The sequence below is a fragment of the Strongylocentrotus purpuratus genome, unplaced genomic scaffold, assembly GCF_000002235.5.
Source record: "Strongylocentrotus purpuratus isolate Spur 01 unplaced genomic scaffold, Spur_5.0 spur5_contig_858, whole genome shotgun sequence".
NCBI lineage: Eukaryota > Metazoa > Echinodermata > Echinoidea > Camarodonta > Strongylocentrotidae > Strongylocentrotus > Strongylocentrotus purpuratus.
The window spans coordinates 2,455,412-2,479,548 of record NW_022145566.1 but is presented as its reverse complement, the minus strand read 5'-3'; the positions used below and the strand labels follow the sequence as shown (position 1 = coordinate 2,479,548).

Here is a 24,137-nt window from a genome sequence, read left to right as displayed (position 1 = left end):
ATTTTTCTTCTGTCTGTCGTAGTGTAATATTATACCCCATAATCTGTACTCATCTCCAAACATATTACACTCCATATCATTAATTAGCAGTCCTGCAGAGACTGCTCGCTACCAGCGTATATACCAGTATTTAAGCCGTAAATCAATTACGATATCATAACCAGCAGCTAATTAAACCGCTATATGAAGTATCGATGGTTGCTAGTATATATGGACGAGACTTGTCTTTCAATACTTCTGATTCCAATATGAGATACTTTTGTCCCGAGTATGACTCATTTCTGCAACGATTTTCTCATGGCTGCGGAATGAACAGTATACTGTGGTGAGCTAGCCCACGCTACATGTTGCAGATTGGAAGTTCTGCTTCAATAGAATAATAGGTAATTTGTGTACATAACCTAGAAGTAATGGCCATCAGTCATAGGCCTTCTAGCTCTTTCTCTCTCTCTCTCTCTCTCTCTCTCTCTGTTCAACTAAGCAACAAAAGACTTGCAAATATTAAAGGCATGTTTCATGCTGTGTATCACGCATGTATGAATTTTTAAAAATAAAATTAAAGAGGTCAACAAATGTTAATAGGTGTAAGATTATATTGTTATAGATTGTAAGTGTACATATAAAGGGTGATCCATATTTGCCACTGCAAATGAAAACACGACAAGGTGATGTATAATGGAGAACTATCGGAGTAAAGATCCAATTCAATTCAAATGGAAACAACAACAAACAAAAAATCAATTTCTATAGATATTGTAGAGACTGAGGTCAATACTGTCCACTAAAACTGTGCATATTCTTTGATGTGCCATGATAATTATTGTCAAACTGACACTAATCCAACAGGTTCTAATATTGTACTTTAAATAATTTTCATCACCTGACATTTCTGTTTTATAATCTTGATATAGACCAATCCAATTGACCATTATCACAGCTGACTTCACAATTTCAATCTTTATACCTAGAGGCAAAGAGAGCCTGTCACATCCGATATTTTGGCTGAAAACTTACTCAGGAGGAAAAGAGTGAAAGAAAAAAAAGAGCTAAATCTGATAAAAGAAGAAGAATAACAGTCAGGATAAAAGAGAACCTTGTTGCTCTATGGCTGTGCATAGAGGGGAAGGAGAAGCCATTTTGTTTTCTTATACTATTGTATCCTTGCTCTAAAGCTTTTCAATTCTGTCAAGGATTTGGAAGATGAAAGTAGGTAAATTTGGTTGAACCTTGTGACTCTGAAAAAAAAAAAATATATTTACAGGATTTCTCAAAATTGTTCGGAAATTCATGGATTTTGAACTGGATGAAAAGACAAGAAAGCGATGTACGACGTTGAGATCATATAGGTTCAATGTACATGTAATACATGTCGAAGGACCAACCTTCTTCATGAAATCTCACTTTGAATAAGTGATAACAGATGACTTCATCTTGAAGACAAAGCTAACAATCATCTGCATGTAGCTTCTCTTCTTCAAGTTTTTAAAATCTTTGCACATGCCAAACAGCAAATGGCAAATAGGACTCATTTAGTCAATTTCATTCCATTTACAAATAAAATATGAAAATCATTAATAAAAACTTACCTAATGAATGATAGTTTTCCAGTACAGCAATAAGGGTATAATTTCATCCAAGAATCAAGTCCAAGTGGCAAGTACCTGGCTTTTTCAAAATGTAACCTTGACTGCACAAAGAACCAATGAAGAATAATTTATGAACTTCCTCCACATCGGCATTTTTAGCAGGAAGATCTCAATTTGTAATTATATCACTGTAGAAGGAAAATTTACCCATTTAAACGATGAAATGGATTTTTCTGTTCAACCACTACAATAGTACAAAACCAAAACAATTTTTTAAAGGTGATGGTTCAAGCAGATTGTATTTATCGACACTGCCCTTTTGCGGAGAGCCTATTTCCACGGATGCACTTTTGCTTGCTGACTTGGGTTAGCAGCTCTTCTCCTCTGAAATGCACATTGAAACAAAGAGGTTGTGCACAAGCAATCAGCAAGAAGAATCTACAAATAACTGTAACATGGCAGTGTTCATGGGATGTAATTGGATAAAGAAAAAACAGTAAGCAGATCAACAATGCTGTATTACTTAGTGTTTTTTAAGTCACTTGTCTATATAGCTAGGTTCCTTCCTTGTTCAGAGACTCAATTGTCTCAATCTTCTGCTAGCCCGAGAGTATAAAGCAACTCACAGCATCATTCTTCTTGTAGACTTCAATCCAATAAACTTTAACAGGATTGCATGTGACCTTTAAGAATCTTTTATCTGCCATGCATATGAAATAGAATAAAAGATGTGAAGTTATCCGAAGGCTGGTTTGAAATACAAATGTAGTGACAGAGAAGAGATAACTTAATGGGGCTATCTTTTTGAAAAATGGGTAATTGCTTTATTTGTATTGTGCCCATGAATTGGAAATGGTTCACGAGTCACCAATGCTAAATCACAATGAAGTGATGTCTACCCAAGGGCAAATTGATATAATTATCCTCCCAATCTTTTGTATAAAAAGGGCAATATTTTGAGAGTAAAAAAATCTTCATCTTTGTTAAGAAGTGAGTAGGAGTGTTTGATGACAACATTACAAATCGAAACGCCTCTTAAATGGTATCTATTGACAGAAATACTCTGAAGAGGTAATATTGTTGGCCTAGCTTTAAATTGCCATAACAAGTCAAAGCACTGTTGGCCTAAATACATATTGAGTGCTAAATGGAACAGAGGTTTATGGGGGTGTTTATGCTGACACCTTGTTGTACCCCTAGGAAGCTACAGGGCACCATAATGTATGCATCTTCCTAGGATCCATGAAACAAACCCCCAAACAATCCTAAAGTAAAAAATTGATTCCCAAATGTTTCCAAAGCCACAAAAGAATACACAAAGGTAGCCGGGAATTGGCTCACCTAGTTCATACCACGATTTCCAACTTCCTACCAGGAGGGAAATGTTCTAATGCGAGCAGGAAACACACCCCTCCAGGCAGGAAAACATTGTTAAAGGGACTGGAAGACAAAGGAAGATGGTATGGACAGAGGGTTTTGAATCTCTACTGGGAGGGATTTAACTTCTTCAGTCTCCGTAAACTGTCCTTTAATAAAGCGTTTTAAAAATGAGATGTAGGAGGGACATGGTGGACCATCCCCAAGCTTGAAGTACAATGGTATAATAAAAGGGACTGTTTACATTAAAGTCCAAACATGTTGCTATAGTTCCTAAGCAACTTCCATCATAACATTGTGATTTTAGTTTTAAAAACTATGGTATTTGGACTGTAGTGTAAATGGGTCCATTGCTGGTATTGATAAAATTTCTGTAAAATGAGGTACTTTCTAGTAAATAGAAAGTGATGGACAAGAGGACGTAAAAATTAAAACACAAAAAGAAGTTGACCATAAATGAGGACCCCTGAGCAGGGAATATTCACAACTTCCTTTTCAAGATTTTAGATCGCTATACAAATATGCCTTTTTCTTTTTCATAGAGAGAAAAAGAAAAAGTGGACAGAGAAAAGATATGAAATAGCCATGAACAGCAAATAATAAAGTGTTTTTTTAAAAACAGAATGAATGTTCATTTAGGAAAATTGTGGCAAGAGCATTAAAGTGACTGCACAGTTTGTGCTAAATCACAGCTTCAAACCTAACACTATACTGGCATCACGGATAAATGTGTGGTAATCTAAAGCGAAAGCCGTGTAGTATGCACTTGTACCTTTTCCATCATCACCTGGTTATTTCTAATGAAATTTGTGTTGGGAATGTCAGGACAGGCGGCCTGCCAGCTAGCCTCACGTGCGCAGTTCTTGAAAACCGTGCTCCTGCCATGCCATGTCTGTCAAGCCATAAAGGAGAAAGAATACTATACAGAGCTTATAGTACATTGTGGTATTAGCTGTAGGAGGTATCGAAAGTTGTTGATATGATTAGTTTGATTGTGATGAATGATTTTCTGATCTGAACAATATAATCCAAACTCAATCCCCCCCCCCCCCCCATTTAAAAAAAAAAATCTATGACAAGTTACCTTTCTTTCCAAATTGTCTTCTGGTATAAGCCTATTGAATTTTATAAGCCTGTAATTGTTCTAATGATCAAGATAATGGATGTGGACTTATCTTATTTAATAAATCCAGCTACTCTTTTCAATGTGAAGCAAACAGATCACAGACAATTCAATAATACCACAAACCTGTGGATAGAGCCAATCTAGAAAAATAAGTAAGGGCAAATACGCCTACAATAAGTATGTGAACAACAAGATAGGTAGTTTGAGACTGACTCTTTTACTCATATTTCATTGTTCTTTCTCTTTTTTACAGGCTTTTCATTTTTGATTTCCAAGTTTGGTATTAAAACTCATTTTCAATCTCCAATCTGGACCAACACTTTCAATCCCCTTGTGATGCTCAACATGGACGAGTAGATGCCGAGGGAAGAATCCTGGACATAGCTATGGCCTGTGTATGACAGCAATCACTCACCCACACTTAACATTCACTCTCAAATAAAGAGACGGATCAAATTGTATATTTTCCAAGCTCTAATTTCATCTAGGAGAATGTTGCCTGAGATGATCTCCTCCCATAGTTCAGCAATGGATATTGGTGTATCAAGTTTAAGTCCTCTGCTTTTAAAATGAAGAAGAAAAAGAAGCTTCTCTACTTTAGCAGAGCATGTTTTTCTTGAGGATTATTGACCTTCAGGGGTTTTCAATGTAAGAATAGGTTGGGTCAAGTTTTATTTGGAAATCACACACACACAAGCATTAGAAATATAGACCTACACTGCAAGAAAATGCACAATTCTGGAATTATGTTATTTTAGGCCAAATATAGTACATTCATACACATACTCAGAGCAAGATAACATGTAGTATCTTGACAGTTTGTTTTTGGTATGGTGCACATTGCAAAGCAAACAGAAGGTATCACTGCCCATGTTATTGTGACCTTTATAAGACCAAATCTTTCATGTTATGTTACAGCATGTATGTCTATTCACAGTTCACACATGTACCTTGCTTTCTTTCAAGAGGCATATCAAGTGAAAAGTACACAACATTTCATGGGATCGCTCCTCAAAAGGTGTAAACAGACATGGAGTCAGCGTTGGCATGTTCTGCCTCTTTATGTAATATGGTAGGGCTTGTTTTTGGAGGGGGGTGTTTCAAACCTTTCATGTTATGTTTACAGCATGTATGTCTATTTACACAGTACTACTACCTTGATTTCTTTTAAAAAGGGGCATCTCAGGTAAAAAGTACACAACATTTCATGAGATCACTTCTCACAAGGTGTAAACAGATATGGAGTCCACATTGGTATGTTGTGACATTTTTTTTGGACCTTAAATACCGGCTTCTGGTTATTGTACCTTCTTTTCTTTACTTTCTATTCTCTTCCTTCTCTTCATCCCTTTTCCCATGTACCTCACCCCCTCCAACCCCCCCCCCCCCCCCCCCACTCCAACACACACAAACACGCTCTCTCTCTCTCTCTCTCTCTCTCTCTCTCTCTCTCTCTCTCCATTTTCTCTTTCTCTTCACCCCTCTCTCCCATTCTCTTTTTGTCTACCTTTCTCTGTCGGTCGGCTGTGAGGAGTATACATGTGACATCCTTATAACATTACCAGATCCCAAGTCCTTTGTTGTTCCTGGGTCTTTCACAAGCCGGTCACACCTCTTCAATAACGCCCCTGGTTTTGTTCGTCCTTGCTCTGACAGCCAGCGTGAGGTGTGTGCAAGAGATATGCTATGCTGTTACTTAACGCAAGTTTCATGCAGTAATAATCTAGCCATAATGAGCGTTGTTAGACACTGCTTGACCTTACAAGATAAATAACAGCCCAGGCCAGGACCACTACCAGGTAGATAAATAGTCTAGGCGCCGGAACTGAACAAGTCTTATAGGCTGGATAAAGAGCTCAACAAACAGAGCTTTTGCTCACCTGCCAGTGAAAACCAAAGGTTATTCCACTTGACTTGAAGGATGGTTTCATATTAGCCTCACAATTGTATATCCCATGAATGGTAAAGAACATTATACTTTGTGGTAATTGCCAACAACGACAAGAAAATACGAGAAATTGATAAACAAGAAATGGAGAAGCTATCTCGGTCAAATTATGAAGAGTACTTGAATCTAGAAAGCAGTTTGTGTGACTGACGATCTCTTTTCTTAATATATTTCTTAATTATTCTGTTAACCATTTCCACTGTATGATTGCAGGATTATACATACTGAAAGACATTACCCAACAACATGATTGCTAATAAAAACACATCAAGGCTTGCCCCCAAAACATCATTACCCTTTCTAAGTTAGACATAATACACAGGGCCTAGATCGATTAGGCAACTTCATAACAAGTTTTCATTACTTCATAATTACTCTGCTGGCACATCGACTTTCACATACAGTAGCTTGGCTGTTCAGCGCTACTGATTGCATTCTCTATGTAATTTTGATGGGCTCATCACAGACAAGGATATTACATTAAATACTGAACCCTAGTTTCCTAATAAACCTCTGGGCTAATAATAAAAGGGCACGGGAGGGTATCATTTATGTCTACTATCAAATACAGCGTGGGCCTATGACAAAGCTACTTGTGTGGGAACTGTCTTGGAATCGTACAGTTGTACCCTTGTAAATGTATTCATTATCAGACAGCTTGACCTTATTGTACAAATAGTGGGTAGGATAAGTAAACATCAGGAATAGCACACAGATAAAGGGAGGTGGATTTAGTTTTAAAAGATAGCAATGCCCTAATTTATATTGGTACACTTCTTTCAGAGCACGCTGTAAGAAGATTAACCCAAAGACATGTGTATTCATGACAAGATGTTTAATCTTCACAACGATATCATATGGATGCCTTTCCTTGTTTTGCATTTATTTTTCACTCTCTCATGAATATCTTTTCCTTTCAAACCTATTCCTTCTCTTAGCATCTTCCTCTTTTTTTCTTCCTCCTCTTCTTTATTTCTCTGTATTATTTATTCTACTACTACTTCTTCTTCTTGTTCTTCTTGTTCTTCTTTTTGTTATTCGCCTCCTCCTCCTCCTTCTCCTTCTCCTCCTCCTTCTCCTTCTCCTTCTCCTCTTCATCTTCTACTTCTTTCTTCCCATCTTCTAGGAGGACATTCCTCTTCTACCTAATCTTACAAGAAACATTCATGATATCGCTAACCATCACCTCCTAATCTATCATCAGACATGTTGGATTACTATACGGAATATGTTATCCTGTCAATCATACTCGCCATGGTAACTATGACTAGCTAAACAATGGCTCACTTTCCCAGTTGTGTCATCCGATGTTCCTTCTCTTGTTTCTTCTTCTAGCTAGCTATAAACCCATGATCAGCTCATGAAAGAAAACATATCTTACTCATCATCTCGTCCTTATTTCTTCTTTCAGCTTGCTTACGTAGTATTTTCAAACCAGTACAAATCATTCAGAACTAGTATTTGATTTCCATTATAAATATCTTGTTACCTGCGAAGTGAACAGAATTATAGGTGTACCTGTATATGTGCATGGTAATTGTTTATCTGCTTGCCCCAGTGGAGAGATTAATGGCTTTTTATAATTTCCACAGTATGTCAGAAGGTGTGTTTTATACTTTTGTATTATGTATTACTTTTCTCTCTTGTGGCCATCCCAAATTGTTAATGATGTCTTCAAACAGCTCACTTTATACTCTGTAAATGTAAAGTGCATTACAACATGGATGTGGAAAATGCACCATAAAACGTAATTATTATCACTATTTTATTCATACACACAAATTATATGACCAAGAACGGGGGCTTAAACCAATATTCACATTAAATTATGCACGGTTGGAAGATGAGGCCAAAGTCTTGTTTGTTTCCATGAAGCCCAACCCCTTCCCTTCTACCTCTCTTCCTTTCTCTTTCTCTCTCGCTCATACCCTCCTGAGACTAGACTCAATGATCCAGCATCTCAGAAGCTATTGACATTCTTGGTTGATTAATGTGATGACACATCTGATTGCAAAACCATCAATGACAAACCAATAAACCTCTATCACAAGGCCAGTCTACACATACTCGACGAACATTCTTTGAGATGCAAAGTCCATGGCCTGCATACAAAATATTTGTCTGGCAAATTTGATGCTGTTTTTCGGCCTGTATAATTGATTTAAATCTCAGCTTCAACATTTGGATATAAATGAATGAATATAATTAAAAGGACTCCACATTAGTTAAGTCACAAAAACATTATTGAATTCAGACAAACACATTGTAGCGCTTAGAGATTTCAGTGGTTTATAAGCACCGTTTTTATTATCATTATTATCATATTATTATTATTATAATTTATTATTATTATTTATTATTATTGTGCAGGCAATAAATTGAAAAATGATCCCACGAAAGCGGACACAGGCCTACATGTGTTGCTGCAATATAAGATGGTACTCACTTTCTACAACATAATAAATGAAGAAAGAAAAAAAAGCAATCTACTGTGGTTGCTTGACTTCCGCACATTTTAACCTCATGCCAAGATCAATCATGTAACATTTGGCCTACGGGTGTATCAGTCATATACTGCAGAAGACCCCCTTGAACTGTACATGACAGCCAGCGTATTGAAAGACGATGGTTCTACTTACATTGCTAGAGAAGAGTGAATGGAACCCATCAGTATCCTCAGTCTTTCAAAGGACAGTACCTCTCACCATTAATTATCACCTTAATTCTGCTGGCTACCAAAGGTCTTCCAGAATCCAACACATTACGCATTGATTCAGATACAAGAGCTTTTGCCTAACTTCAAGCATTGGCTTGACTTTTACCAGTACTCTTCCTTGGCTAAAGTGGACTAAAAGTTTGTGAGTGGGGACAGGTTCTTCCATTACAAGGGTAATTCCAAGTTCATCACTTCTTGGCCCCTCTCCCATTCATCCTGTTCCCACGATTTCTATAAAGAGGGGGTAGTGCTAAGCGTGCCTTGCTCCGTTCCTCAAAGCTAGCCTGAGAAGACAGACTTTAGATTCTCTCATCATGACTATCATTAACTAGTATAGGTCTATTTGTGTAAGAAAAAATCCAGTTACTCTGCTTCTCTGATGTTACATGCTAAATAAGGCTCAACACCAACTTTTGATATTAGAGTATGTCATCAAAAGTAAATAGATCCTGACCCTCGCATGAAATCATTGATATTATTTGCGAGTGTGATTACACATTATTTTTTTAGAATATACACTGCATTATATATTGCACAGCTTAAATTAATTTCAAGATAAAGCAAAAATAGATATGACAAAAACAATAAAGTACCGTTAAACTTGAAACATAATGTACAGGCAAATAGAACACAGAAAAGCGGGTTTAAGAAAGAGAAATATTTATATAAAAGTCATTCATGAGTAGAATCTCTTTCATTATTAGATGAAAGTCAAAGTCGAGACTCGGGAGCACAACATTTACAAGAACACACATTCAAGTTCACAGTCTGCAATGCTAGACTAGCTTGGATACACCCTCTACTAGAAGAAAGCAGAGAAATTGAAGGGAGTTAGGTCTGGAATAATAAACCTGGCTTTCTCGTAAAGTTCTGGAGGGGGGAGGATTCTCCAATTTCAGTTCCTTCTGTAGAAGAGATGAAAGATGCTCTGTTTAGCCAGGGCCAACCCAATTCCTCCATGCCCCCCTCATTCAGTGATGAGTGCTGGGCTATACCCCCAGAAGATCCCCATCTCAGATTTATAGCTCATTGAGAAAGACAGTGACATCGTGGGATGAAGAGGAACAGACAGGCCTACTTACATGTAATGAGCAACAGGAGTAAGATGGTTAAGTTAAGAAGGTTGGTGAAAGATATTGGAAATTATATGTAAACAGCTCCACCTATAATCTTTTCAATTACACTAGGCTTAGAACTTCTATCATGGTTTATATTTAGGTTTATATTTAGGTTTATAACAGGAGTAGAAAAATGAATGCTGAGAACATTTTCCATGCGATATAGAACTTAGAGGTCTAATGTAATGTAATTAAAGAAATGAAACAGAGAAGAAAATAATAAAATGTTTCTGATTTTAGTTCATAGTCAAAGGTAGTTCTGTTGTGTCTGTTTTGGAGCCAGAGGAGCATTAACTCCTTCTGGCTCCTGATAAATGTAATGAATTAATACAACCTTTCAGTGACAAGAGGAAGAGTTAACATCCCTCTGGCTCCAGATGATTGTAGTGAACTAATGCAACCTCCAGTGTTACAAAAATGATAAAGAGGCAAATCGAAGGCTTAGGACTTCAAAATACTTTTCTATCCAGACTTGAAAAAAGATATTACACAAAACACGCAGAGGATATTGACCTTCCATCATTGGAAGAAAAACAAAATCTCTTTTCACGAGGGATTGATTTCAAACCAGAATTCAGACCACTAATTGCTGGAATTCTTCTCAAAAATCCCACAGAGAGCCACGCTGTCCGGCTACATACTGAAACAAGCACTGATCTGAAGCAGTGTTGTTCAGTTCAAATTACTCAAGACTAAGGGCGCGTTCATGCTTGATTTTGAAGGCAGAATGAGCGATTTGTAACGCTCATCGTAAACGCTCATCGTAATCGCAGTTCCACGGTGCAGTGTTCATGCTCACTTCTCCAGGCAATTCTCCTTGGGTGGCCTTCAGCTGGATTCGCAAACCTGTGTGCGCATGCTACGTAGACCTACTAGAGGTCAGTGCGTTGACCCCATTTAAACGCGTTTACAAATTGTAAACGCATCTTTTTGTGAGTTTACGATCGGCGATCGTGATCGCCGTTTTTCGGTGATTCTACAAAAGTGAGCTAAGACGCAACCGTGTTTTAAACTAAACGCGTAACAGATGCCTGATTCTGGCCGTCAAAATCAAGCATGAACGCGCCCTAAGTAATACATGTACAAAGAGTGAAAATTTGATGTCCCTAAAATAGATTCTGTCGGTGCATCTACCACAATCTCCCTTTTTTTTGTAAAGCTTTCATTCGTACCATTTTTTAACCCTCTTTCTCTTATTTTCTTTCTGGTGAAAATCCCAGATACTGTGAAGTCTTAAAACGATTAATTAAAAGAATATATCCTTACAAATAAAATACACTTTTTGCCAAAGCACAAACATGTACTTTGGACTTACATGCATGTAGCTTGTTGGGACATCATTGTGTACTTACAAGATTATGGTGTTTACATAAGACACAAATATTTTTTAGATGTTTCATGTGAACCTTTACACAGTATCAAATTCAGAGTTTTGCTATACAAGGTTTGGATTGAATTATTACAGGAATAATGTGCAGCCCCTGCATAACAAAACTATGACTTGGTACTAGAATAACATGGATTGAATTTCTCTTTTAAAGATAAAGACCAGTTCTGGTCATGGGATTGCATTGTGAAAGAAACGTTGGGGAATCAATCAGAAAAGGTTGATCATCTAGCATATAAGTATTGGTGTGTACTGCAAGGTACTGGAAGCATCAAAATGATAAGAAATTTGGCCCAGTCTTGGTAAAGTTACAAGCACTGTACACAGAAAGATGTATATGGGACTACGCGACACTTGTGCGACACGTGCGTTATATCTATCAGGTCCAAATAGATAAAACAATAATGCACCAAATATATCAATTAGAAGGCGGTTTCTCTGCAAAATGTGTATGATCACGTATTAGTCAAAACATAATCTTTCATATGATTGGTATAAGAGCTTCCATTTCATTTTTTGAGAGGGGGACATTTCCAAAACTGGTCTTTACCTTTAACTTTTGAGATTCACATAATCATCAGATAAGGGCAGCAGGAACCATCTTCTACATTAACATGTACCTGAGAAAATGATGACTCATAAACAGAGCACCTCTACCTCTACCTCTAAGCCTTATCCCTAATACAGTACCATCAAGTGATGCCATCCAAATCAATTCTACTGCTATTGCTTGACCTGTCCATGCAAGGGATTTCAATAATTCATGATATATATGTCCTTCTACTAAGAGGAGAGGAGAGAAATGACTTAAAACAAGCCAAAGATACTGTATAGTAAAGCATGCCAGGAAGGGAAGGAAACTTCAGTACCTATACACGAACATCTCTTCCTCTTTAAAGCAATGAATGAGGAGTCTGCACCTGCAAAAAGTGCAAACTCGCCTGTCAGGATCTTGATTCTTGTTTCTTTTTATACGTTCTCACCACGAAGCACACTTCATTAGGCAAATAGCTTCAAGGCTATTCTTCTCTCCTTTTATCCTGTCTAGGCACACCTAGACATTATCATTCTTTCTATTGCTTAATCCAAGATCAGAAAAAAACATGAAAAGAAATAATGCATGTCACGACACACCCCACAGCTTATATAAAGAGAAGATTTTGTGTTGGATTGATAGAGGCATAGAGCAAGTAATGACATATTATTGCAGAGAATGATGGGAAAATGGCAGAGCTGGGGAGGAATAAAGGCAAAGAAAAACAGAATGGAAAAAAGGTAGAGAAATAGAGAAAATATCCCAGGTAACTAATTCATCAAGGACATGAGTAGCAACACCTCATCCCTACATCTTTTACAATGTAGCCTTCTCAGTATGTTTACCATAATCATTTCATGTTACCCTCACAACAACAAAAAACAAGGTGGAAATGACAGTAATTTGTGGCTTATACTATTAAAATAGTATAGATTTGTAAAATTAGCAAATAGTGGCTTGGTGGTTGAGCACTGGTTTGTATCCAGGGGGTCCAGGGTTCAAAATTAGTTAGATATATGCTAGACTTTTGCTACTGCCACTTGAAAGGTATTAATCCACATTATCAAGGTTGTCAGATGGGACTTAAAGCCATTGGTACACCTGGTGGGATATCTTCAAGTAATACCTGCTTTATTACAAGTCATCAAACCATTAAACCATTAAACCAAACCATATAATATAAATCTATAATCAATCAGTATCATTATGGGCTTTTTTTTCGTATAAGACCCTGGTCTGCTGGATGGAGACTACCCTGTATAGACCAGCCCATCCCTGACCTAAAATGTTTGTAAAGCATGGACAGGTATTCCATCTGACTGCCTTCTTTATTGAGCTTGGTAAGGGATACCCCTTGAGTTGGTCCAAGACACCATATCACATCCTTAATCTTGCCTGGATCAAATCAATGAATTAATTATTCAATAATTGATGGATTTACTAGAGGACTGGACACCGACCCTGGTCTGGATGATGCAGACTAGAACTCTTGATAGACCAGACCATCCCTGACCTCAGGTAAGGACAAATGTTCCAGCTGACTGCCTTCACTACTGACCTTGGTAAGGGATAGCCCCTGAGTTGATCCAAGATACCTTATCACACCTGGAGGATGAATGGGAGCTAGATGGACAAGATGCCCTCTCCTGATAGACAACTGGCTTCTTCAAGAGAATTCTGATGAGAGATAATGAAAATTAAAAAAACATTTATATCACATGAAGCTTACAATATCCATATGACAGCAAGGAGTGGTTAGTAATGGTATCATCTGTTGAGAGCCAGAAGAGGCTTAATTTGTGTATAGTATAACATAGAGATAACACCCTGGCTGTCAACAGACGATTACTTCTGGTGTCTACTCCCATAATCTATACTGTGAATACATGGAATTCAGCCAAACAATATTCATCACATGGAGTAAAGGCATAAATGTGAATGTACTTTTTTTGTTTGTTATTCTTTCATAGCATAAGCTTCAGCAGCATTTATAAACAAGTAACATTTGATAGCAGAAGAGAACATACTGGAAGTCTTCTGCTACATAAAGAACTTAGGAATTCCTGTAAATCGTCAAATGTATTAAACTGCAGACATTCAAAGTGAGGAATAGGCCTGAATAAAAATCAATACCATCATATATTCCAATGCCAGCGGTTATAGGTTGAATTCAATCCCAGGGTTTTGACAAATATAATGGAATTAAAATAATTTTTCTGATGACTGTTTTTCTAAGTTGCGGTCAAGGTATCACCTGGAGTAATAAACCTGGAAATACCATACATGGGGTCGTATTTGAGTTGCAAGAGAATGATAGGTTGGAATTCAAGGATAAACATCCAATTATAATTATATTGCCAAGACATGTGCATCTACTCATCCAGTGGAATGCATTGCATATCACGTTCAGAATTTGCAGGGGACTGAAAAACAAAAACAGGATCTCTATGTCTTGCAGGCATTCATCTACATGTATCTTCCAGCCCACCTCTCCCCTTCCTCCTCCCCAACAACAAAACAAAACTGTATTTCAATATTTGTTATAAAGAGACAAATCCCTTAGTTAAGTGCAAGTATAAGTAGTGTCTGGTTACTGCTTCTTTCAATATTTATGAGAAATTACCCCCCAAAAGGGTTTCCTCTTACAACCTAAATAAACTTGAAAAGAAAAAGAGAAACCTTTTAACATGCATATGTACGATACATATACCAAAATAAAACCTCAAAAATTTTGATACACAAAACTCAATATTGTACATTGTCTAGTACTCCAACCTTGAAATAGATTACATTTACATTTTAGAAGCATCAAGCCGCAAATCTGCATTGTTCATTTAACTAATAGAAATCAAGAAGGTATGCAGTGGAACTGAATAAAAATACAAACTACTCACAATCACAAAGCTAGACAGTACACAGAAAAATAGGTGTGGAGGCAATTTATGGTGTCTTTCACAAGCGTCTCATAAATATTCCCATAATAATATATGAATAGAATTATTCCTCCACGATAGGCATTGGAACTCCATTCCACGACATTGAATCTCGATCAATACATTCACCACGGCATGCCCCTTCATTAAGAATCACATTCATAATGGACTTTGAACATGGAATTAAGCTATCTTACCTTCAATACATGAATAATCAGCCTACTTCAAATAAACAACTTCATGAATATATTTTTATCTATCCAATGAATAATTCCTTGCAAGTCTGGGAAACCCCACAAAAGTGTTCTGGAGACTACCAGTACTTCTGCCAGCTACAGCATGCAGCACACGGTAAAATGAGAGAGAGAGAGAGAGAGCCACAATCGGTTCTAGTGTGTGATCCGAGGTACACAAGCGGCTGGCTCGAGGTCTACCAACTGTCCCATTCAAACTTTGAGCGGGTGCAGTAGAGTACTGGGCAATCACCTGGGGTGCGCTCGCTCGTTTCTCTGGTAGGTTCATATGGCAACAGAATCAACTACAAGGAATGTCTCAATAAAAGATCGTTTGTGCGTGTTTAATCATTGACTAGGGTCTAGGAATATTCAAATGCAACAGCTAGGGGGTGGGGGGATGTAGAAGATACAGAAAACAACATGGATACGCTATTTGTTGTTCACGCTGATGTAATACTATTTCAAGAAAACAGTTAATTAACAATTGAATAACAAATTCAATGATCCACTTTGTCTGACAACTTTAACAACATTGTCCTTTTAATGAGTGATTTGACATGAGTTGTGTCTAGAGATAAAGATGTTTGTATACAATGTCAACAGACCCTTAGCTTCTCAATCACATGGGCAAACATCTTATCTTGCTGTCATGTCTTTCATGTTATTCTTAAGGCAAATTACTCCTTCAATGTATCTCATGGATCCAACATAATCTTAGGCAAAGAGTGAAATAAAATCAATATTTTTGGATATCTACAGCAGAATAGCAGCTTTCATTTCATCAATCTGAATTGAAATTAAGGCTATTTAGCCAGCCTAAAATTATACATGAAAGGCAAAATTTCTTGTACTGAAGAAAGACAAGAAAAAAAACGCAAGGAAAAGGGAAATGGAGAGAGGTGGAGAGAGAATATAAAAGAACGGAGGCAAACTGCAGGGACTCAAAACGCGTTGAGAGGAAGCAAATTAGGCCACGCACCAATAACAGACATTTGTTGTGTTCAAATTGTATTATTTGAGTAGACATGCTGAGTTATGACCTCTCCCATTGGAACCTCTATACAATAGCCAAGAATCTCTGTAGAGTGTATTTGTGGACCCATGTTTATCTTTTTACGCTTGAGTTCTCATGCCATGATTACTCATAGTTATAATATATAGATGTGCCTGGGAAGGTCACCAAAAAAAAAATGGTAAAAATAAAAATTTAGTTTTGATAAAGTATAGACAGAAATGATAATGGCTCCTGTACAATAGAATTTGAACCATTAAAGGTTGATGTGCCAATCAATTTCCTATATATTGTAGGTATAATCTCAATTGTCATGAAAGTGAAGAGAAATATATGGAACAGCTAGTATTATATGCAATAAAAAAAAAAGTAGTATAATAAAGATCCCTTTTCATTTCCGACACAGGCTTAATGAATACTGGCATAATACTTAAAAATTGGTAAGAAGGGAATGAGAGTTGGAGTTAGAAATCAGATGCTGAAGAGAAAGAGGAGGAATTGCTGTGAGTGGTGCGAGTGGTATAAGAAGATGGAAAATGAGGAGGAAGGAAGATAATGTTTGTTTTTTTCTTCGTAATCCTGTCTAAAAAACATCATAAACAACATGTCATAAACATTTATCAGTTTGGAGAAAACCAAGGTACATCTGTCTGAGCTAAAAATAGTTTTGTACCGGAAACCACTTCTACAACGGTATCATTTGTCTTGCATTTTCCGGATGTACAGCTCAGATGTACTCAAAATCAAAAGGCAAGTGGTATTTTAAGAAACATGACAACATTCAGAGAAATGTCAGCATACATGTAGCTATTAGAAACATGTTTCCAATTTCATATTTAAGACATCCCTTGGGCTTTAGCCTGGTGTCAGTATCGCTTTGGATTTCTTGTGAAAGAGCTGTTTCTTTCAGTTTCATGACTCTAAAACTAAAAGTCTGAGTTGACATAGCATGGCAACTGTATTTCAGGAATTCTCGCAAACATCATATGTCATAACTGGGACTATATTTAAGTGGTGAGTCATATCGAATACAATAATGCTTTTACAAAATGGCAAATTTGATCCTGCACGGTAAATATAATTTGAAATAAATTATAGTACAGACGACCTTGCAGAGGTGTACAGTGCAGATGGTATAACAACACTCAATTTACATGCAGCTGTAATTTTTTTCTACATCCATTTACATGTACTTTCTCTGACACAATATGTCTAGCAAGGCATTCAAGGCTGTTTGGAAGGAAAAAAATAAACCATCCAGACTCACCCACTCCAAAAACATTTTCACAACAACTGTGCATATTAAAGGCAAACAGTGGTCATATAAATGAATGCAAATTAGTTTGTTCAAGATTTAATACCCCCTAATCTGATAATTTGATTTCTATAATGTTAAGGATATAAGGGAATGGGTCCACAGGATTCTACTTCATACATATTTCCTTTAGCCAATGGAGGGTTCATAAAACTCTCTTAATCTGCAGATTTTCTGAAAAAATTCTTCTTGTAGGCTACCATTTAAATCTATGTGATTGACCAACATATCATCTCTCAGTCCCAGTCATTCATTTTTAACGCCGTCTACAGTGTACTACAACTGCAAGACTGCCCATTACCACATGGTACACCCTGCACAGATTATGTGTTAAGCAGGGATTAGAGATGACCTTATCCTCCTGAATGTCGTTACTGAGGATATGGCCAATTTTGTTGCCAGGAAGTGTGATTTCAAAGCCAAATACACATACATCATGTCCTCTTTGCAAATTCTAGATTTACATCGAAACAAAACTGCTTAATCCCATGTTGTGTCCATTCCTTTTGATGGTAGAATTAGCCATATTTCTCTCATCAGCGCATATCCATAGATTGATAAGCATTTTTAAAAATTTTAATCCAAGGGGTTCACATATAAATAATGATTCATGCACATTTCAGGCTGTTTGTCATAATAACTCATTTTGAAAGAAAAAGAAAAAAATATAATATTTCAAATAAGAGCACAGTGCACAACATTAATATTTCACAATGCTGTCTATCTCAGGCAGTTAAAATAATCGATATGATTCTTCATCAAAACAACAGGAGCAGAACATTAAAACATGGGGTGGGAAGAGGAGAGAAGGTGGGAAAAAAGAAAAGATATAAAAAGCAGAAAATAATATAGATGCCAAAAAACTTGTGATGAAAAGCAAGCGTGAAAAAAAATTCTACACTGTATGTAGACAGAGGCTTTACAAAAAACTTTTACACAAAATGCCCATCATTTGAGGTCAAAATCTTAAAGTCAACTAAAATGTGCTATTAAAGAAAAATCTATTATATACCCTAGGCCTATGGGATAAACTAATGACGACCAAATTCTTTACAGTCTAAACAAGAAAGTTCAAGATATAGTTTTAAACATCTTCAAGCCATGCGTAGAGGCAGTTAGTATAAAGTATCGCAATGCATTAGTGCCACTTTATGTATTACCAAATTAATCACCAAAAGTAATTCCATTAGCATCCTGAAGTAAATTGCTTTTAAAAAAAACCCTGAACCTGATCAGAAGCTTACTGTAAAAACATCCACAACAAAAAGGCACAAGATGATAACTTTATCAAATCATACATGAACTGATCACCTGTCAGAATCAGGGTGCAAAATTAATTTAAAATTTATACCACGCCTTTCAAGAATAGAGCAATGTATAAAATATGTGTGCCAGACTACCTAATTATGGACTCGTAAGAAATCTATTTATATTTTACATTTTTATTCAGACAGCCAACCCTGGATGTCCCTGGGAGTTACATAGAGTGGTTTTGAAAAAAAGGATAAGAAGGACAAAGAAACATGCATCTGCCATCCATTGAGGCAGATGAATAAACAGTACAACCTTTCGTATGGGTTTCAATTCTTTTTTTCTATGTTCTTCTTCTATTGTTCAGGAACCTCCCATGTTATCATTTTCCCACAAACTGTAGACAAAAATGTTATTTTACTTGCTCTCATTCAGTATGACATTATCACACCCTCGCAAAACAGATAATGCTTGATTTTATGATAGTGGAATTTAATAATTATTGAATTTTGTTTCATCATGAATAGGAACGTCCTTATCCCATGAGAATGCATGTGTGTCCTAGCAAAGAGATACTATCTCTTTGGTCCCAGTAACAGTCTTTGCACAATCCTGTTCCTAAGAATGGCTACTTTCCAATGGAAATGTTCATTTCTTATTTCAGTTCCTGAAAGAAAAAAAATTATCCCACGCCCCTTTTGAGAACTTAACAGTCTATCACATTGACTTGTAAGTATATCTTCCCTAGACGGGTAAAAACATTTCTGCAAGAAAAGCCCCTCCTATCAAACCATAAACCTTTGCGAGAATGAGGATGGGGTTAGAGAGGACGTCACAGACTGTTCATGATAACAAATTTAATTCAAATTTTAAAAAAGTATCAGGAAAGGGGTCGTGGATAAAACAACAAAGAAGAATATTCAAACGAAATTCACAATATCCTTTATACAGTACATGTATGTACGTTGCCAAGGTCAATATGCTATACAGTCGCATGTTTTGGTGCCTGCCTATAGTTTGTTTTTTTAAACAAATAAAAAGTTAAAAACAATTTCAGTTCAGCTTATTCTTCTTCATCATGGATGTGTCACACTCGCATAAGTTAAAAGTAAATATCTCATTGCCAAATATTGACTTTGACACACTACATTCCAAAAATGTGTCTGAATTAAAAACAAGTCTTTGATGTTTGATCCATGTTTTGCGAAATATTTACTTTGAAATAATATATCACGCAAATATACATTTTTATAAAAGACAATGTATATCGACTACCAAAGCCTAATTCGATATTTGTTCTACATGTACGGGGGCAGTTTCTCCATGGAAAGCAAATAAAGATAGTTGCATCCTGTTTTTTCCCTTTCTTATAATACACCACATAATACTTTGCAGTCTGCATACCGGTAGTTTCAAAGCAAAGGTTATAATGAAAATCACTGCTGACTCCGTTAACTTTGATGACCTGATTATCATTTCCACTCTATAAAACACTTACCAATGAATATTATATGGGATTCATATACCTTGATAGGTACCTACAATTTTAATGTACACATGTGTTCCATAACTTCTATTCAGGTCAATTGTTTTAATGAATTTATCACCCATTGATAATGGACTTTAGCCAGTCAACAACAGAATGATATTGGCACAGATATGCACTGTTATCAATACCGATATGTAAATGATAAGATATTGAATTTTACGTTCATTCACAAGCACGGGTTCCGGCCATTCAAAAGCTTAAAACTATTTAAAGGAGGGCTCCAGAATAGTGGGCTATTTGCTCGGGAAATCTTCCCAAAATATCTTTGGCTAGTTTGCAAAATAGCCCGCTATTTGTGGTCCGTCTTCACCAGCCCGAAGACTCCCACTTTGCGCAAACACTGAGCAAATTTCTTGAACTCGAGTTTGGAGCTGATGAAGACGTGATTTGTTAACTCTGTGCTAATTTCCCGAATCACAAAATAGAGGGCTATTTAGCCAAGTCGAGCTGATGAAAGCAGGCCTCATGTGAGACCACCTGCATCAAGAATGCATGCATGGGGCTATGTGAAAGTCATTATATTTAACTCCATAATGCAATGGGGCAAGGTGTCTGGTAAAACAATACCCTGTCAAAATTAATGAGAGTCTGGTAGGTAGGTAGGTAGGTGTTTATTACCATGCAATTCCCATCTGATACATTATATGATTACTTTTTAGAGTAGGCTACATCATGAATAGGAGTTCGATGTTGCCAATGTAATATCCATATTTTAAAGCTTTTTTTCCATAATTTTTTTTTTAAACACACAAAAATGGTTCTCAAAAATAATGCTCATTTGATTAATAAAAAAAGATAAATATAAATACTGACATTGAATAATCTTTTTCTGTGTGCAGAATAAAAGATAGGAAATTACCTTCTGACACAAACTGAGTGATAAGAAATTGTCATTTGAGCTGTTCATGGAGAATGAAAACAGAGAACTGAATGACATAAAAACATGCACACATGTAAAGAGTTATGCTCATAACTCTTGGAACATGAAATATGCCTTCCGCTTTCCTGATGGCACTCACTAAAAGCTGTATCTACCCCAACAGCAATTTAGTAGATCAACTTGTGGGTATCTATGCACATTTTACCAAAATAGAAACTTCCCATTCATCAATCATTCCTCGCAATCATAATCAAAACTAAATCTGACAGTCGCATGCCTCGTTTCTAAAGGCTGTTTATGCACAGTCAGTCATATGAAGAGCCTTTTATCAAGTTAGAAACCTTTGTCTGCCTAAATCCATGAGTCCATCTACCAATAATATACAGTGCGAGGTTTACTGGTAAACAAGATAAACATGATTCACATCATTCACATCAATACAGAATAATTTGCATATATGGCTTTACTGCATTTCATAACAATTACTGGTCACAACGCAGGGGAGACTTGCTAGACAGACCAGGATTTTTTAACAAGAGCAGAAGGACGAATAACTCAATGAACTGAAGGTACGATGAATAATGCATCCTGAATAGAAAGGATTATGACTAGCTGCGAATCTCAGTGTACATATTCTATATTGTAAAGCAGTGCTCTCCCATTACCGGTATATATACTCCAACCAAAATGAATATGAAAAAGATTGGCAGGTATTTTTTTTTGGGGGGGGGGGGCAAGGAGAAGATACACACTCTGCATCCATTACAAGTGAGAATAATTCTGAATATATCACAGGAACATTTAAGTTTAACATTATATAACCTGCTTCCGTACATGCTGTATACACCTTTAAGTGCTTTCATTCAAATATTTGTCTGCTATCGTTTAATGTATCTACTCTTTTATAAACTATAAGTAAAAAATAGCTGTGGCACAAATTTTATTAACTAATGAGGAGAACAGTGGGCCTGTATTATATGTATGTTAAACAAATTTTTCTCCGTAACCTGCCCCCTTTCCTGTGCCCCCTTCGGAGCCAGTTGGGAATTCCCATTCTATGAGCACCATCCGTTGGATTTGCAGGGCATAGAGCGGCTAACATTATGACCTCTCGTGGACATGAATTATTCACTCTCCGTACAAGCCCGAGGGGGGTTAATCGCGCGAGATGCTGCGAGAAGCTGCGAGGAGCGTGAATCTCGCTCCTTGACTCACAGGCCGGAGATGGCAGAGAAGGGGGGTTAATGAAGTGTAATGATCCCTAACAGGGGCTGAATATACACGGAAGAGTGGGGTAAGGGTGGGTGGGGTAACGTTATGTAATCTGAAATATGCAGAAGTCCGTACTGGTGGTATAGTGTGAATTTGTCGATGCGCGTTTGATGCGTAGCGCTAATTGAAATAAATGGAGCAGAGAGCGTGGCATTCGCACCAACATAATCCAATCTCTGTAGACAAGAATTCTTTCTGTAATCAAGTTTGCTTATCCGGAAGAACCCCCAGGGCTATTATGCATCTTCAAAGCGTATTGCATTTGATTGAATTTCTTATCCTCTCCCAAATGGGAAATTTCATCTTAGTGAATCTGGTACTACTGCACAACGTCATGTGATTACAGTACTAGATTGAAATTCAAACTACACATTACAAGATTTTCAATCAAATTATGGGAGAGGTTTTGAATGAGAAACTATATGTAACCATTTAATAAAAATTGTAGTTGCCCATTCAAGCAAGAAATTTAACAATTTTTTTCTATACAAGTATAAATATAAATGATATTTTTAAAAAATTACTCCATCTTTTATAGCAACTAACCACTCTAACATACCCTATTTGGAAATTAAATGTTTCCTCAAACTGGAAGTACACTCTGATCAGTGTAATTTTGAGCAAAATCTGATTTTTTTTTTTTTTTTTTTTTTTTTTTTTTTAAAGTTATGAAATATTGAAGTTGCAATCAATCAAACATAAATTTGCAAAACTGTGACGTATCTTGCGAGCTCTACTCCAATTCGCTCTATACAGAAAATTTCATAAACTTTCATTTTCTTAGTCATTGCTGAAGGAATATATTTGTTTCATGAAGGGGTTGTATAGGAACGTATTTCCAATAATTATATTTAGGGTGCATGTATGATGGAACATTTTCTTTAGGCAAAATAGAAAGAAAATAATTAGAAATTTATGATTTTTTTTGTTGAGAACTCGCAAGATTTACGTCCCGGAGTTGCCAGCTTGTGTTTGATTGATCGCAACTTCAAAAATTCAAAACTTTCTTATTTTCAATCAGATTTTGCTCAAACTTCCACCGACTCCTATCATATTTCTGCTTCTATTAAAACGAACATGATATCAGAGTGGGCTTTCACTTTAAAATAGGTATCGATTTAAACATAAAATGTAGACCTACATGATATAATAACTTATACACCCTCACTAGGCCTGCATTGTACTAAGTCAATGGGAAATGTTTTGACAGTGGAATGTTCCCTAGTCATGGTCGCGTTCCACTGTTAATCATCAAGCATGAGTATTCTCCTTCACGATCACGTGCAACGGTCATGGCTCAATTTGTGGTTTTATGACAAACGAGAAAAGATCTTTGCCAAGAATTACGGAAGCTTGCTTAATTTGAACTCTATGCTGTGCAGGACAGTGCAAGCCAAGGGAGATTGTATGCCTAAGTCTCATGCAGGCAACACTGTACAGGTGAGACTGATCATCACCACACATCATACTGCAAATATGTACGGCTACTCTTAAAGGGATCGTTTAACAATGTTAAATCTGAGATACACGGCCCTACGTGTTATCAGTGTCTGCGATATGGTGTAATATTGAAGCCCTAAAAAAATTGCGCTTCAAAATGATCAAGAAGTGCCTCAAAAAAGTAAAAAATCTTTGAGTGACCGGTTTTACCATACTCGTTTTCCCCAATAGACTGTAGTGTTATGAAAACCGTCAGGCGAACGGTTTTCAAAATTTGTAATCCCAATCATAAATATCTTGATAATCAGACAGGCGATCGGCTTGTAAAAGTCATGGGATTCCTGACTGACCTAAAGGTTTAGAATTATCATTGCATCATGAGCTAAATCCAGAATTTTGTTTCAGAATCTGAGACAAAGTTACCGGATCCCTTTAAGATGACATTCCTAGACAATA

General features: G+C 36.7%; 1 protein-coding gene across 3 annotated transcripts in view; it reads right to left on the bottom strand.

Moving 5' to 3' along the window:
• Positions 1–1,697, bottom strand: part of LOC115917984 (neuronal cell adhesion molecule-like) — a 105,960-nt gene extending 104,263 nt beyond the window's left edge. For all 3 annotated transcript variants that reach the window (XM_030997818.1, XM_030997853.1, XM_030997839.1), the window contains exon 1: positions 1,587–1,697. The gene's annotated coding sequence lies outside the window, so the exon portion shown is untranslated. The remainder of the gene's footprint in view (positions 1–1,586) is intronic.
• Positions 1,698–24,137: the final 22,440 nt, after the last annotated feature.